Genomic DNA, 12,214 nt, shown 5'->3' on the forward strand with positions numbered 1-12,214 from the left:
CGAGATCCTCTACAACAGCACAGCAAAATTATGACTGACCAAGTGGCTGTGCTGCTGGTTTTAAACAGCAGCCATGGGTGCTGATAGACTAGCAGGCTGGGTGTGTCTTTGTAGCCAGTGCTGCAGTGGTGACATAAGTATTTGAAGATTATACTACTGCCATATAGCAGCATGCCTTCTGGTGAGCATTCATACTGGCTGACATGGGATACCAGACCCCTCCTACCAGAAAAATGTACGTAGGTCCAGAAGTGCACAGCATGATGTTAGGGAAGGCGAAATGGTATCATGGGAGGTGCCCTGGCACTGAAGCCTGCTGGTTGGAGGGAAGCATCCAGGGATCTGCAGCGCACTGGGGTGTGACATTGGAGGTGACAATGGCTGCAGGGGTGGAGGCTGCAGTGAGGATTCCACCTCCATGCCCACGGCCACAGGAGCTGCCACTTGCGTGAAGGAATGCAAGCTGTACCTATGTAGGTGGGAGATCGGCAAGGGTGGGCATTCCAGGTCCAATTGAGCCACAAATGCTGTTACGGTCAATGGGCGTGGATGGGGTTGATAGGTGTGAAAGTGTTCCAGGTACTTCAGAGAGCCAACCATTGTAAGTTGTCGTCTATGGGTGACACCCAATTTAACTGAAATCCACAATGGTTTTGCCCCATATGAACGTGCTCATACAGCTGATCCCCATGGGTACCACCTGGAGTGGTGGGCTGCACCTCTGTGGGCTGTGGAGCCAGAAGATGGAAGAGAGTACATGGCTGCCACTCATGGAGGAGCTCCGCCAGGCTTAAGGTTGTGGACAGGAGTGGTCCTGTAGGTGCTCAGAAACATTGTGAGCACAGCCGTGGTGGTGGAAATGCCCACCACTTTTAACATTTGTTGTATTAGAAATTTGCACCATATGCTCCACTTTGCTACTGGAGAATGTGTGAACTGGTGGACTAAACAGGTGCTTACTGCCATTGGAGGTGTAGAACTGTCCGAAAGCTGTTGCCATGAATTGGGCCCATTACCCAACACAATGGTGCAAGGAAGCCTTTTGATGGTTATAATCTGGATGACGACATTGATGTCAGTTTCAGTGACAATGGACACCATGCTGAACACATGTGGGTTGTTGGAATAACGGTGGCTGCCTCAGGAATTATTGGGGAGGTGGGCCTGGGGATGAAGGACTGGGGAGGAGCAGCCCAGTTCTGAGCACAAGTAGAACATTTCTGTGCCATGACCGCCACATATTTTTTCAATCCCAGCCACTACACTTGTCACCTAGGGCTTTCATCTGTGACATACCCCAATGTCCATGATGGAGGAGTGACAACACAATGAGCACCAGCCTCTGCATCAAGCAGGAGAACATCAGAGATGACTGATAAATGCTGGGTGAGGCATGTGCAGGCCCGGAGTTCTGAATTGGTAAACTTCAAAAAATAAGCAAGCCACCTGTGGACCATATATCACAGGATGAGTTGTAATGCAGGGTTGCGGTGCGTGACTGTAATTATGTGAGTAGCTGTAATGGGAACCCATCACAATCGTGCTGTCATTCCATGTCAATGTGGAAACATGAGGTCTCCAGTTGGTCACATATCTGGTCAGGCCCTGAGGGGAGACAAGAGAGAGCATCAGTATTTGTTTGCTGTTCTGCTGGTTTGTATTTAGTGGCTAACTGCAGGAGCTGAGTAAAAAAGTGCCCAGTGCTGGGGCCATTGTGCCGTCCACTTTTAAAGCTGAGTGCAGGGACCAATGAGTGCTACCAGAGGTTTGTGATCTGTAATGATGGTAAACTTGATTCTAAATAGGTAAACATGGAACTTCTTAATGCCAAATCTGATTTCCGAAGTTTATTTTTCAATTTGCGACTGTGGGTGGGTATTAGCATCTTGGATGCATAAGATGGTACCATTACGTTTCCTATGCATCAGCATTGTACTAATACTGTAAGGAGAAGCATCAGAAAACCAGTGGACGTGATGGAGAAAAAGACAAGGCAGCATTTGAAGGGCACCAGCTGCTTCACCTGTGTGAGAGCTTGCTCATAGTCAGCCATCCTCCTGAACCGAATGCCCTTCTTTCACAGTTGATTGAGTGGATGCATATTGTGGTCGGCTTATGGAAGGAACGTACAATTATAATTCATCTTTCACAGAAATGCCTGCACTTCTGTAAGTGTTGGGGATAGGGTATAGAGTCAATTGCAGAAATATTGCAGTCAGTGGGCTGGATTTCTTCTTTGTTGAACAAGTGGCTGAGGTACCACTTGCTACTTAAAAAACTGGCATTTGTGTGAGTGGCTCTTGAGCCCTGCATCAACATGATAAAGAGGATACAAAGGTTGATCAGGTGTGTTCCTGATGTGCAGTGTTGATGCAAATTATGTTGTTGAGGTAGTTAGTACAAGCAGGTATGGACATCGTTAACTGTTCCAGGTACCTTTGGAAAACTGCCAGAGTGGAATAGACCCCAAAGGGCAAGCACTTGTCTTTGTATAAGCCAAAGGGAGTGTTGAAGACTGTAATGTTTTGTGATTCCTCATCCAGAGGAATCTGCAACTATATATCAGAAAGATCTAGCTTAGAAAAATATTGAGCCTGACAAGCTTCATGAGGAAGTTCTCTGTACATGGTATGGGATATGTTTCCACTTGTTCCTGGGCACTGATTGTCAACTTAAAATGTCCACATAGCTGGAGGGAGCCATTAGGTTTCTTGACTACCAAGAGGGGTGTGGCCCATGCACTAATTTTAACATGTTCGTCGAGGTGACCAAGTTCTCACTTAGTGGTTCCCCACAAGGAGACAGGAATAGGATGCACCCAGCACAAATGGGGCACTGTGTAGATGTAAGGAGACTTGAGGCTGGAAATCTGTGATGATCCCAGGCCAGGTTAGAACGGGGCTGCAAAGGTGGTACAAAGATCATCAAGCTCCTGAGAGGGAATGGTGTCTGAGACCATCTGCACCTTGTCAGTGATGGAAAACCCAAACAGTAAGATGGCTTTTAGACCAAAAATGTTGCCAGCTGAGTGACTATCAACAACCAATAGTTATTAGCTACATGACCCGCTTGTATGCAGTGTTGACTGTGTATTGACCCTGGGGGAAATCAAACTGCCATCATGGGAGAACAGGGAAAAATCAGGAAAACAAAAATGAACATACATTTTGAGGTTAATCAGAGAAACTGTAGCTCCTGTGTCTGCCTGAAAATGTACTTCCTGGTTTTAAACAGTGAGGATGATAACAACTTAGTGGTGGAAGAATCACCCTGAGAAACAAATGCCAGAAGTTCACACACAGTCCCTTGATGCATGTGAGGAAGGGCTTCCCATGATTGTTGATAACAGACAAACTGGAGACACGCATCTATCTCAAAATGGGTGCACTGCACCCAGCAATCTGGAAAGTCTGCTTGTGGGTGTACAGTGAAGCCATCAGGATATGATGGGAGATGCTGCATTTGACACCAATGGGGTGTGAAAGGCTGTTCAAAGGCCACTGTCATGTCCAAAATTGATTAATCACAATGCTACCATCGGGTAAAAGACTTACAAGAATTCTGCCACAGAGATGCAGCTGGACTGCAGTTACTTTGAGTTATGCCATGAAGCTTTCATTTGCTGCCTGTGTAGTCTCTAAGGAATGTGAAATTTTCAAAATATTTTCCAAGGAAGGGTTGTCTAATTTGAGGGATACAGTGCATACTCCTGGATATCGAGACAACTGGACCACTATGTCTCAGATCAAAGAACTGGCATATGAAGTTTTGCAAGCAGGGTTCTTACAAGTGAAGTCGCAGTGTTGACTCAGTACACCACACATGAGCAGTATGACTGACATGGTCGCCTGTGGTCTTGATAGAACTTGAGGCACAATGTGACCCCATGGAATCATTGTGAATAATAATTTGACAGCAACAAACACATCTCCTTGAACAAGAGCACGAGAGGATTTGAGAGTGGAGCCACCTTCTTTAGTGAGAGAAATGTCTCTAGGGAAGACCAAGAAAGGAAGAGCAACCACTGGAGAGTGTAATTCAAAATCAAAAAAGTGGCAAGTGCTGATTAAGCTGCTGCAAATACATGTCCCAACCCTTTGTCATTGATAAATGGCAGGAACACGAGTGGGCAATTCTCTGCCTGGGAACTGACCACAGACTGGTTGAGTTTGAACACTGAATCTGCAGGTGATCAGACAAAAGCTGAACTTCCTCATGGAGCAGGTCAGTTTGCTGCTGCTGTTGTTGAAACTGCTATTGGAACCATTGATGCAGCTACTGGTGCTGCAGGATCAGCTGTTGCTGTTGCTGTTTTACAAGTTACACAAGCTTTGTGTCCATATAAGACTGGGAACAACTTAAGAATCTGTGGAGATTGGCCAACTGGCTGAATGTATCAACAACAAGTTGCCACAGAGTAAACAGGTGGACAATTATGAAAGAAAGACAGACAATGGAATAACAAAGGCAACAAATAAACAAAAACTGAAAAAACTAAGATGTAGTGAATACCAAAGGGTAGTAAAATCAACACAACAGTGCAGTGAAATCATAACTGACTCTCTAAGCAGCTGCACTGCAGGCTTTAAAGGACAGCTGCGGTCACTGATAGGATAGCAGGATGAACCTGTCTTTGTGGCTAATGCTGCAGTGGCAACAGCAGTGCTTGCAGATTATAGTAGTGCCATCTGGTGATTGTCATTGAGATCCATGCCTTCCTGTGACCTGTCAATTCGTCGGGTTAGGAGACCAGATAAAGGAAGCTCCAAAAGATGTAAATACAACAGCATTTTATTAAACTTTTTATGTGACCCTTTCACCTCCTTTCAAGTTCCTGTACCCAGTACTGAAGGGAGGAAACTTCACTTTTTGTAGTGCCCTAGAGTGTCTTTGGCATGGAGGGGGGAAGGGCTAAGGGCAGTAAGAGAGAGTGATGGAAGGGGTAGGAGGGAGTGGAGGAGAGCGAGAAAAAAGAAACAGAAGTTATAACACAGGAGCAAGGGGAGGATTTTTTATTACAATCAGTACTGTAAAATATCAAGAAGTGTTTTTAAAAAATTAAAAATAATGTTAAGTCCAGGTTGGAATAATGACAATTTTATGAAAAGGATAGATTGCTACTCATCATATAGAGGAGATATTCAGTTGCAGGCAGGAAAAATGAAAATACTGCTATACATTTAAGCTTTCATCCAAAAGGCTTTCTTCATAAACAAAACACACAAACACATGCATGACCACTATTACTGGCCACTGAGGCCAGGCTGAAGAATGCAACTGTGTCCAATGGGAGAAGAATCTGGTATGGGTGGTAGAGGTAAGGAGAAGGCTGGGGGAAAGGGGCAGGATATGGGTGGGGGAAGGTGTAGTCCTGCCTATGGGAGCATGCAGACATGGAGTGGGGGCAAGGTAGGGCTGCTGGTGCTGCTGGATGTTTAGGGAGGGGGAGGGGGCGTTTGCTAATCTCTATCGCCTTCCCCGCTCTCATCGCAGTACTGCACCACCTTCACTTCTATCAAAGCACCCACTGGTCTTTTTTACCTATCCTTTTCATAATATTGTCTTAAAAAAGTTTATTATGACTACTGTATGTGATATCTTACATTAAACCACATTACTTCAATATGGAACATTATCGAGAGAGAGAGAGAGAGAGAGAGAGAGAGAGAGAGAGAGAGAGAGAGAGAGAGAGAGAGAGAGAGAGAGATAAGTGATGACAGTTTTCTAGTGTTGGGAATCAGAATATTAAAAGTAAATCCAGGGCACTGCTTAAATCTGGACAAATTTCAATTTGAGTTTCCTGTCATATCGTAGTTCCACTGGAGGTTGCGATTGACATTCTTGAAAGCTTAAGTATCTAGTAAACAATCAGAACCTCAAAATGGCCAAGATGTTACAGACAAGTGCAGAGTACAACCAAAGAGCTCTGATTATTGAAAGTCTTTGTGCTGGGCATTCACCTGCTGAAATAGTTCAATCCTTCAGGTACCTGAGATCAACTGTTTATGATAGTCTGGCCAAGTATAGCACTTTGGAGAAGTCTGAGGGACTTTCCATTAACTCGGTGAGGAAATCTCATTTGAAAAAATCTGTTTCATGAACTGTGGCAGTCATCAAAAAGGCTCCGGTGCTGATTTTGGAGGACACAGGGCAATCGCTGAGGAAACTGGCATCAGTATTCAATGTCAGCGAGCGAACAATGCATCGGAGGGCAGAGGAGGACCTTGTATGAGCCACTTAGTCCTAAACTGGCCCTCAGATAAGGTTGACATGTTTTGTTCAAAGGAGTTCTGACCCCTGAATAGCCCAGATTTGAACCCCCTCAACTACTATGTTTGAGCATAGTCGAAAGAGTTACCAATAAGATGAGGCACCCTAATGTAGCATCTCTACACACCAGTATCAAAGCAGCACTCGCGAATATGGACAGTGCTGTTTTAAAGAGTGCATGCGATTTCTTCAGGACAAGACTGGAGGCGGTCATTGTGGCTAAAGAGGGTTACATCAAGTAATGTTACTGTTGAAAGATACCATTACTTATACATAAAAGGATTTTCATTTTCATTTGTATTTTGTTTTAATAAATTTGCTTTTAAAAAAACATTTCATTTGTCCAGATTTAAGTGCCATGCCCTATATGTAGCAGATATTTTATATATATTGTTCAGTCTTCATAAACACATTGCTAGACGTTAAAAAATTAGCAATTTACTATGCTGACTAAAATATATTATAGACTGAATTATACATAATAAGTGTGATCTCACATCATATATTTGAAACAATCTGGGAAATTAATGTACCAAGAGTCATTTCCTTGCCTGTGTAATTATGAGGTACGTAGCAAATCGTTGATTTTTAATTACCAAACAATATTATGAAAAGGACAGACTGCTACTGGCCGTAAAGATGACACAAGTTGTACAAAGGCATGACAAAAAGGCTTATGTGCAAGCTTTTTGCTAAACCCTTCTTCAGAAAAGAAGACATGACTGCTGTCACCAGACGTCAACAGAAACGTGTTGAATGGGAGTGGAAAGGAGAGGAGCAGAGAAGGAAAAAGGATGGGTGAATGTGCCAACAGAGAGTAGCATACAGTGAGAGTAAGGGGAAGCCAATTGTGACGAGATGACAGGACAGGGGCTGGAAACAGTTGGGTGGAGAGTGTGGGGAAGGAGATGCCAATTGTGAGGAAGTGACAGGACAGGGGCTGGAAACAGCTGGGTGGAGAGTGTGGGGACAGTAGATTAACATAGATTGAGACAGGGATAATTTCTGGAGTGGAGAATGTGTTGTAAGGATAACTCCCAACTGCGTAGTTCAGAAAAGCTGGTGGTGGGGGTCGGATCCAGATTGCCTAAGCTGTGATGCAGTCATTGAAATCAAGCATGTTATGTACAGCAGCATGTTGTGCCACAGGGTGGTCCACTTTGCCCTTTTACACAATTTAGGAATGGCCATTCATCCTGGTGGACAGCTGGTTGGTAGTCATACAAACATAAAATGCTCAACAATGATTGTAATAGATCGGATATAACATGGCTACTTTTGCAGGTGGCGCAGCCTCTGATGGGAGGGGATAAGCATGTTACAGGACTGGAAAAGGAAGGGCTAGGTGAATGGATTGAGCAAGTCTTGCGCCTAGGTTTTCCACAGGCATATGATCCCTGTGGGGAGAGGCTGGGATGGAGAGTGGTATATGGATGGACTATGATATTGTGGAGGGTGGGTGGGCAACGGAGCACCACTTTATGAGGGGTGGGAAGGATCTTGGGTAAGTTGTCCCTAATTTCAGGACATGATGATAGATAATCAAAGCCGCTATGAAGGAGGTTATTCAGTTGTTCCAGTCTGGCGTGAAAGTGAGTGTTGAAGAGGACACTTCTTTGTAGCTAGTTCTTTGGGATGGTGGGAAGATTGGAGTGTGGGGATATGGCACAGGAAATCAGATTGTGGACTAGTTTTGGGGGAGAGTCCCTGCCTGTGAAGGCTTTTCTGAGACCTTGAGCATACACTGTCAAAGAAGCTTCTGTCACTGCAGGTACCGTATTTACTCGAATCTAAGCCGCACTTTTTTTCCGGTTTTTGTAATCCAAAAAACCGCCTGCGGCTTAGAATCGAGTGCAAAGTAATCGGAAGTTCTGAAATATGTTGGTAGGTGCCGCCACAACTAACTTCTGCCGTCGAATACATGTATATATACAGGCATGCTTTACAGGCACAAAGATAAATACTGGCGCCAAAACCTCTGCGTCAGTAAATAAATTAAAAAAAAAAAAAAAAAAGATGGAGACGAGCTTTTTTCTCCAACGCGAATTTCGACCACTGCATTTTCATACATTATCCAATGACGTAAATACAAATTCCGTATTGTTCATCTTCGAATGTAGCAGCTTTTCAATGCACTACGAAAATCCGACTGGCAAGACCGTTTGCGATGTTTGTCAGTATGGCCAATTCTACGTTCTGATTTTTTTTCTACCTGTGAGAAGAGATGGTTGCTAATGGGAACTTTTGTGAATTCTGAATCACATGCAGTATTCTATTCACCATAAGAATAATACGAATATAAACATTTTGCCATGTACTCTTTTGTGTTTGCTGCTATCTCATTTAACTCCTGTCTGTCTAATAAACTACGAAACTAGAGTGAGACAACACAAACGCGGAAGTATACACATATGTCATGTTCATATTCATATTATTCTTTTGCCTAATAGTGATACAGTCAGAAATGAAGCGCGCGCGGCAATTGACTAGATTTTTAAATCTAAGGTGGTGACTAATTTCTGTGCAGAAAATAATGTACTTAAGAGGCGTCTGCAAAGATTTTCAAACGGAGAAAAATTGTCGCTAAACTCTCGTTCAGAACATCTTCTATCATACGCAGTTTATTATTTGGTTCTTGTTGATCATTATCAAAGAAAGCAGCAGTGTAAATAACAACAAATAGCAGTCTCTTGCCATTGTTACGCTACTGAGACAATTACTCCCCTTTTTTTTATTGTAAGCGGCGGTAGCACGCACAAAAGCAAACCATGCCGCGAGCGGCGACAGGTCGTGAACATTCATTATCGGAATGCGACAAACAATGCATGACACAATACAGTAATGCATTTTCAGCTTAGAGTGACGAAAACACCTATAACAAAGAGAACAGCAATTATCAGATCAAAGAAAAATAAGCAATCAATTCAAACCAGACGAAGCACGTGAAAAACGAAGGGTACCCATATAAATAAGGACGGAGCGCCTGACGCATAGCAATGGCTACCTGGTAAAGCTTAACTGCTAAGCTTACGGCTCGAACCAAACTACTGTAGCTGTATCGTCATTCATTTGACCTGAATTGTGTCTCATATTACAATGGACCAACTTTGTTTCGATTTGGAGGTGCGGCCTAAAACTTTTCTCTGCCCTTGAATTTCGAGTCTCAAATTTCAGCTGCGGCTTAGATTCGGGAATTTTTTTTCCTTTATTTCGAGTCTCATTTTTCTGGTGCGGCTTAGATTCGAGTGCGGCTTAGATTCGAGTAAATACGGTATGCTGTCCCTGGATGGCCAGGATGTATGGGAGAGATTTTTTGGTGTGGAAGGGATGTAATCTACTGAAATGTAGGGACTGTTGATGGTAGGTGAGTTTAACATGGACAGGGATGCAGATGGAACTATCAGAGAGGGGTTTTTGAAAGCTAGGAAGGTTTCCTCTAGATTAAACGGGTTGGAATAGGAGGGTGCTGTGCAGGTGCCCATCGCTGTGCTGTGGGTTTGTTTGTATACCTTCCCTTCAAAGGGGAGGTACTTGAGTATTAGGATATAGTTAGTAAGGTGTATGAGGAATGATGTAGTGTATATGGAGTGTAAAGGACATTGGGATAGCTAGTGCTTAACCATGGGCATGAGGGATGCTGGTGTATAGGGAAATGGCGTCAACAGTGATGAGTAGGAATTCAGGAAGTAAAGGGGTGGGGATGGTGGAGACTTGGTGAAGGAAGTAGTTTGTATATTTGATGTGGGAGGCTAGATTTTTGGCAATAGGTTGGAGGTGCTTTGCCAATGAGAGCCAAAATTCTTTCAATAGGAGCACAATAACCAGCTACAAAGGGGAAACCAGGGTTGTTGGGTCTGTGGATTTTGCTGAGCACATAGAAGGTGGGTGCATGGGGAGTCATAGGAGTGAGGAGTGAAATGGATACAGCGAAGAGGTTCTGGGAAGGGCCTAAGGCTCTAAATAGGGATATGAAGTTCGGTTTCACTTTTGGGATGGGATGATTGTGGCAGAATTTATAGTTAGAGTTGTCAGATAATTGGCAGAGGCCTTCCACCAGGTACTCACTGTGGCTCATAATGACGGTGGTGGTCTGCAGGTAGGATGATAGGGTCAGGATCTCTTTTATGACTGTGTGTGGCTGTCCTTTTTTCTGCCAAAAGGTTGGTGTTCTGTAACCTGGGCGAGGATAGTGAGGCCAAGTAAGCTGAAGAAAAAGAATTCCTGGCAACTGACCAGGTTAGGTTGGGAGTGGCAGCAAGAAGGGGGGGGGGGAGGTCACAGTTGGATGGTGGTGTGAGCTGGGAGAGGTAGGGTTCAGTGCTGGTATTAGGCTGGCTTTGGCGGGAAGAACTGGTGGGAAACAAATGTTTCCCTTGCAGGGATTGGGAGATGGAGATTAGGTCTTTGGCAAGTGCAACATGGTTAAATTTGGATGTAGGGCTAAAGGCGAGGCATTTGGATAGGACTGAAACTTCTGTGAGGATTTTGGTGGAAAGATCAACAACAGTGTGCTGGAATTGTTTTGGCTCTGGATAGAGTAATGTGTTGGAAGGTAGTTTTGGGGAATGTGGCAAGCAGAAAAGGTCAGCTAGGCTGGGTCTGGGTGCTGTGGAGGGTTGACAAGAAGGAACACTGCATGTAATATAGGGGTAGTATTGTGATGCCCGAAGGTGGCAGTAGGATGTCAGTAGCCTGGATAAATTATGGAGGTGGTGCCTGGAATGCTGTTCTAGATGCTGGTGTGATGTGTGTAGTAGGGATTGCACAGTAGCAGTATCTTGCAGAGGTAGCAGAGTTGGTCTTTGATGTCTGTGTCATGGAGATTCGTTTTTGCAGTATCAGGTTTGTGAGGGACATAAAAGGAGGGGTGGGGTCCGGAGAAAGGCACCCACATGGTTGGGCCATTTGGGGAGGGGGAAATTCCATGGTTTAGGCAGAATTCAAGGATCTGGTGGAGAAATATGGAGAAGGGGTCCACTGAGAAAAGGATGGAGCTGAGGAGATGGGTAATGACATACGAAATAGGTAAATGAAGGAGTTAGGTGAATGTGAGTGGCGCTGGATAGTAGGAAAAGACGCACAAAAATACATCTAGATATGCAAAAACACATACAAATACTTAAAAATGTGCACAAGTACATAAAATATGTAAAAAATGACTGGAAAAGGACAGAACAGATGAGGTATGGTAGAATGCACATATTGGGTTCAGGAAATAGGGGGATGGGGGAGGGATCAGTGAGATTCATAAGTTCATGTGGCACAGGTACATGTGGAAAATAACACATGAAAACATGACAGGATGAGGGTGAAATGTTAATGATAGGAATAATTATACACATAATTATGGGCAGGAAGAATTTGGGGCATGAGATGTTGCACTAACAGTCCACACAGTTATGCAGCCATGCATTTTGCCTGGATGAGACTTTTGACACAGCATGACTGGGAGAGTATGCAGTTTGTAAGGTGATGAAGACAGACAAAGAAGAAGAGAAAAGGTGGACAATAAGTAGAGTAGTGTGTCAGAGAAAAAAGTAACACAGAAAAACATTAATGGGTTGTGGGATGGAAGACAAGCTGATAGGTAAAATCAAAAAATGGGAAGTCCAGGTTGGTATATGAACAATATCATGAAAAGAATAGATTGATACTCACCGTAAGGATGACATATTGAGTTGCAGACAGGTATGACAAAATGATTGTTACATATAAGCTTTCAGCCAAAGTCTTCTTCAGGAAAGAGAAACACACACCTTCCCAATCCACCCACCAAGCATTTCCTACTCCAGTCGTGTCATGGGCTTATCCAACACCATAAGAGGCCTACCCACCTGTAAAAGCAGCTATGTGGCATACCAGCACTGCTGCTGTCATTTATCAGCTTTTTATATTGGTATGACTACCAATCAGCTGTCCACCAGGATGAGTGGCTACCACCCAA

At 43.9% G+C, this 12,214-nt stretch overlaps 1 protein-coding gene across 1 annotated transcript in view; it reads right to left on the bottom strand.

Moving 5' to 3' along the window:
• Window positions 1-12,214, bottom strand: part of LOC126162506 (esterase E4-like) — a 125,991-nt gene that overhangs the window by 55,551 nt on the left and 58,226 nt on the right. The gene's annotated exons all lie outside the window — the stretch shown is intronic.

The sequence above is a fragment of the Schistocerca cancellata genome, chromosome 2 (genome assembly GCF_023864275.1).
Source record: "Schistocerca cancellata isolate TAMUIC-IGC-003103 chromosome 2, iqSchCanc2.1, whole genome shotgun sequence".
In the NCBI taxonomy this organism is placed as follows: Eukaryota; Metazoa; Arthropoda; class Insecta; order Orthoptera; family Acrididae; genus Schistocerca; species Schistocerca cancellata.